We start from the raw sequence: 5,666 nt of genomic DNA on the forward strand, positions 1-5,666 counted from the left end.
CTCAGCGCAACTTGTGTGCGGTTGACCCAGAGGAGACTTTCTGTGCCCTAGATCTGACAGCAGTGAGCAGAAAGCCTTTTTTTCCTGGGAGCAGTGGGACGGGCCTGCTGATGGAAGGGGAGGCTGACTCTGAGACGTGCCGGTTTGCAAACACAGGATGATCCTGCAGGAAAGGGGTGGGTTTAATCAGGTTACTCCTGGGCACAAAGGTTCTTGTGACTGAGGGGCAAAGTAAAGAACCAGTTCTGTTTTCAAGATGGTGTGATATTTGCCTGAGGGGTCGGGGTGGAGGGGGGTGGGCAGTGGGCGAGGAGGTGGCCACGTCTCCCTCTTTGAGGTTGGTGCACTGACAAAAGCCAATGAAAGGGAGAATGAAAAGACCCGGTTTCTAGTTCCAGCTCTGCCAAAGACTGCCAGAGCCTGACTCAATGTTCTCATCTGTGAAATGGGGTGTTAAAAATGTGCCCCCTGAAAAAGCACCAAGTTGTGGGAATTGGATGTGAAGGGGCTTTTTCAACCACGAGGGGCTGTAGAATGGGACCGACATTGCTGTCATCTGATAGGCCTGGTGAAGGCACCCCACCTTTTGGGAGGGGGAGGGGGAGGGGCAGCCAAATGGGATCTCACATCTTTCCTTCCCCACTAGGCGGAGCACTTGGCACTTCCAGAGACTGGATTGTCTGTGTGTCTGGAAGAGGGGGTGGAGGGGAGCAGAGTCCGCCCAGCTCCCGCCTCCTCCCGCCCGCACCCTCTCTGCAAGGCTTCCCTTAGGGCAAACGTCCCAGCCGAGCCGGACTTTCCGTCTCTCAGAGACCTGGGAGGAGGCCTGGCTGCCAGGAAGCGTGGGGCTACCAGGCACCGCCCAGCTGCAGTGTGACCCCCCCAGGCCCAGAAACTCTCCAAACCTTGGACCTCAGCGGACATCCCGCAACTCAGAGGGGTGGCGGCAGGACCTGCCAAGGGGGACTGAGGGTGTGTGGGGTGCCTCTGAGGTTGAGACAGGAAGAGCCATGTTGTATCCTACTCTGGAGTCAGAAGACTTTGTGATGTACTGCCAGTGTTAACAGAAGTAGCTGGGCAGCCTTCAGAAATGCTTTTCGCCCCCAGATGCTGCCATAGGGCCATGCAGGTATCCTAGATTTATTAATTAATAAAGTTGCCACTTGTTGAAGAGTGTTTACCATGTGCTGGACACTTGCTAAGTTTGCGACCTACCTGAATCCTTCACCAACTCAATGAGACAAGATTATCATTGTGCCCTTTTCATAGGTGAGGAAACTGAGGCTCAGGGGCAAGGGTCACTTGCTCAAGGTCACATAAATACTAATTGCTGGAGGCTGGATTCAAACCCAGGTGGGTCTGGCTGATTCCAGACCCTTGCAGATCACCTGGTACCTGGCAGGTACCCAGTAAAGATATGTTGAATGGAGCCTGATGCATTTTGGGGGGTCTGATTCTCTCCCATTATAGTCTGATGAAATGACATAGAATATGTAAAAGTACTTATCTCAGCGACAAGCATACAGGAGGTCCACATAAATCTAAAGGCGAGGCCCAGCTTTCCTCCTTTCTACATGCGGTATCTGCCCTCATGAATAATATTTTCAGAGAACACAGCCTCCCCTTTGGGCCCCTGCCCAGGCAAGGCTGTTAAAAGTCCCCATCAGACCTCGCCTAAGGGAGTGAGGGGCCTTGGGGGTGGGATGGGGGGAGGAAAAGGAAGAGGCTGTGATTCTCTCTCTCTTGAGTCCCAGATGCCGGGAGCCTGGGAGTGGGGAGGAAAGACACCTGCTTTCTTTGCTGACGCTACTGAGGGAGCACTTCTCTCCACCTCAGTGGAGGTTGACGTAGAGGCTTCTGGACCTAGAAGCTTGGCTTTCTCAGAGCTCTGAGAGGCTGAGTCACGCTGTCTGGCCCAGGTGTGTGAGAAGCACTGATTGTGTCCTGCAGTGAAAGATGCTGGGCAGGGGGCGCCTTGTGAGAGGGGAAGGGGCCTGCGGCGGGACAGGTAGGCAGACTCCAGGTCCTCTGGTCCCCGTGTGGAGCCAAGGTGCACTTGGCTGCCTCCTCATTCCTCCCGCCTCTGACTCTCCTGGAGGTGGTCAAGATAGAACTGTCCCATATTTCCATCCATTTAACTGCCTCTGGCTGGGTCTCCTCCGACCCACACTGACACAGTATCAGAGTCCAGGCAGAAAACATAACCCATTCCGGAAATAAAGCCATTGGAGGAGATGAAAGGGCAGACTTGGGTGAAAAGCAGCCTTGAGGGTAGCAACCACGGGAAAATGGCACCGTTCCTGCTGAAAGGTCGGAGAATAGGTAGTGTTTCCAGAACCCAGAGAGAACTGGAACCCTGGCAGAGGTTCCCTGGCAGGAATTGGGACCCAGAAGTGATCGGCCAGATAAAGGGAGAGAGGGGGAGAAAGACTCTAGTTTCTCCCCTCCTCCCCCCACCTCAGTCTCCTGGCTGGCTGGGACTTGGGCAAATGTAGCCTGCAGGGGCCAGTCCCCTGTGAGAGACAGTGGAGGAGCGTGGAGGGGAGGGAAGACAAGCAAATGACCTGCCTAATCTCCTGCTAGTCAGGCCTTTGGAAAAGAGCGCATCTTTGCAACGGGTGATCAGGAGGGTTGGCCCTGGAAAGTAAGCGTGGAAACTCTGGAAATAGTCCCAGATCCTCTGTTGGTTACCAGGATTAGTGGTGATGCCCAAGCATTATCCCTGCTGGGAGTGAGACAGGGAAAAGGAGGATTTTTTTGGTGTGTGTGAGAAAGATGTTTCCTTACATTTTGCAAAGGATAGGGGAACCCCCCAGATGCTTTTAATGAAGCACCAGGTTTCATGTTAGACCATAATACCAGTCTTCAGGGGCAGAAATCTCTATGTCAGGTAGTAAGACAGACCAACATGCCTATTAGGAGAGGGTACTAGACTCAGGATCAGGAGACCTGAGGGTAAGACCCAGCTCAGACGAGTCACTTACCATCTTTGAACCTCAGCACCGGTCTTTCAGATGGGGACTCTGCATTTTTCAGAGTTCTCTAGAAGTGAGGGACAACGTGTACGTGCGTGGGTTTGTAGACTACAGAGCACTCGGGTAGAAAGGCCTGTGCCTGGACCACACACCATTGCAGGAGAGTTGCTCAGCCTGCTTTTGGAGTTGATGTGTCCCCTTGGAGTGGACACCTGATCGCCTTGTCTTATAATCATAGAGACAAAAAGACAATTGCAGTCAGCTTGTCCAAACTCTCTCCTAGAGGAGGAATCTATTCTCCAGTTTCTGAAGATGATCCTTTCCATTTTTTCTCCTTCTCTCTGTCTCTCTCCTTCCCCCTTTCCATCTCTCTTTCCTTCCCTGCTTTTTCCCCTCCCTCCTCCTTCCTCTCTTCCACAAATATTTGGAGCGTTTACTCTTTGGCAGGCACTGCGCTGGTTTCTGGTCCTGCAGCAGGAATGGAGACACGTAGGGACCCTCACAGAGCTTACAGTCTAGCACTTGAAAAGTCTCTGCAAACAATTTCTGTTGAAGATCTCCAGTAACAGGGGGCTCATTACCTTAGAGGACAGCCTATTTTCTGGGTTCGTTTTCCCTGTTTAAACAGAATTCTGCCTCTGTAGAATGCTTGTTCTGACCTCTGGAGCTATACAGAGCAAGTCTAACCCCATTTCCTGTGTCACTGCCCGTGAAATGTGGGAAAATAAACATGGAATGCTCAGAAAATATTCTCACTCTCCAGTTTCCACTTGTGAAGGGGAAGCTGATTCTCCGTGAAGTTAAATTCCTCAAGGGAGTGAGGTCAGAACCAGGGTGGGCTATCATCTGGGTGCTTGGGCCCTGTTCCCAGGCCACCCGGGGCAGAGGGAAGCTGTGCGGTGGAGACTCACAGAGAAACGCAGGCAGAAGCGTGCAGGTGGCGAGGGAGGTGGGCCCGAGTGAAGCGAGGGGGTCAGTCAGTGTGGAGTGTGGGGTGTATGTGAGGCATGCTCTGGCCGTCTGCCCAGGACAAGCCTGAGCTCCCGGGTTTCTGGGCTGATTCACAGCTTCCTCCCTCCCCAAAGGAATCCCCTTTATAGCTCTCCAGGCCTGACCCCAGCGTCCCTGTGAATGTTGTCTGACAGCTGCACGGAGTGAGCTGTGGCTCCTGCGCCGGGTGCCAGCTGGACGTGCTCGGCGGCCAGGGCCCTGGGAGCCACCGCTTGGGATGTCAGAGGAGCGCTGAAGCCGCCCTTCCGTCAGCAGGAAGCCCAGCCGCAAACACTTGGACAGGAAGCCCGGGCGCTGGCCAGCTGAGCGAGCTCTGGTTTCTCCTGCGTCCCAGGCTTTGGCCCAGCGCGGAGGGAGGCCAGCCAGGTGCCGCGGGCAGGCAGCACTGACAGAGCTGCGGGCTCCGCCTCGGGCCCAGGGATGTGGGTTCAAGGGTGTGAGCGGAAGAGCATCATCGAAGCCGGGCCAGAAGAGGTGCTTCCTAGAGGAAGGGTGAGGGAGCGGGGAACATAGTGTCTAGCAGAGCTGGGCCAGCTGGCTGAGGATCTGCAAAGACCTTTTTGTGATGGTTCCAGACAAAACATGTTCCCTTGGGTTCAGACCTCCAGCATAAACTCAGACCAGCTCCAACCTCCAGGCTGCCTCCGCCTCCGGGAAACACACGACCACCTCTTGGGGTGGGATGTCCACACATTCCCAGCTTGAAAGTGACTCCTTGCAGGGAAGGACTCTTTCGTAACCTACCAAGCTGCATTCTGAGTGAATTAATAAAAAATTGAGTGTGCTCGGCCGGGGACAAAGGCAATGGTGCATTCAGGGCTGACAGTCTTGCTTCTAAGTGCGACGTGTGAAGATCTCCAAGGTAGTCTGTTGGTGCATGCGACCACCCGAAGGACCCCCAGGATTTGTCGAGTGCTTAAATTTTTCACAAGTCACTCAGGGATTTTTTTCCCCCCACATTTGCCTCTCATCACCTGATAAGCCAGTAAGAGATGGCTGGTATCTGGGGACCAGGAGGTAAGTAGATGAGCTTAAAGTCCCTCAGCTCAGCAATGGCGGAGCCAGAAGCACTGCCGTGACTTCTGATGCTCCAGAAGGAGAATTTGGATGATTACTTTCCAAGTGCCCTAGCATCTCCTACCCTATCCTGGACTGTGTGCATTCAAGCACAGGCACACGGAGGGGGATGTGCTCTGGGCTGGAGTCTGCTGCTAATATCCCTTTGTCAGAGGCCATTTTGAAAACCTCCTCCTGGGTGAATCCTGCCTGTGGCTTTAGTCGCTCTCCTCGGCATCCCCACAGCTCTTTATTTGTGCCATTTTAATAATCTAGATTTTATCATAGTCAGTGGCCTCTGTGATCCTGATTCTAGACCAGGGGTTGGCAACTTTTTCTGTAAAGGGCTAGAGAGTAAACACTTTAAGTCTGTGGGCCATTTGGTCTCCGTTGTAACTGCTCAGCTTTGCAGTTGCTGGTACAGAAGCAGCCATAGACATGTCAACAAATAGGGTGGCTGTGTTCCAATAAAACTTTATTCACAAAAACAGACAGTGGGCCGTGGTGCCCAGGCTGTAGTTGGCTGACCTCTGCTTTAGAACTCCTTGAAGACAAAGATTCCTTTGTTCATATACAACCACAAGCACCCTTCCCACCCCCAGTACCCACATTGCGTTGACTCTG

The 5,666-nt window shown here is 53.3% G+C and overlaps 1 pseudogene; it reads left to right on the forward strand.

The window, feature by feature from the left end:
* The first annotated feature begins 1,123 nt into the window (after nucleotides 1–1,123).
* On the forward strand, nucleotides 1,124–4,907 carry LOC149749353 (uncharacterized; annotated as a pseudogene).
* The last annotated feature ends 759 nt before the right edge of the window (nucleotides 4,908–5,666 follow it).

Source organism: Delphinapterus leucas, chromosome 4 (genome assembly GCF_059928025.1).
Source record: "Delphinapterus leucas isolate spDelLeu-1000000601 "Yukka" chromosome 4, BTC_Dleu_Yukka2, whole genome shotgun sequence".
Taxonomy (NCBI): Eukaryota; Metazoa; Chordata; class Mammalia; order Artiodactyla; family Monodontidae; genus Delphinapterus; species Delphinapterus leucas.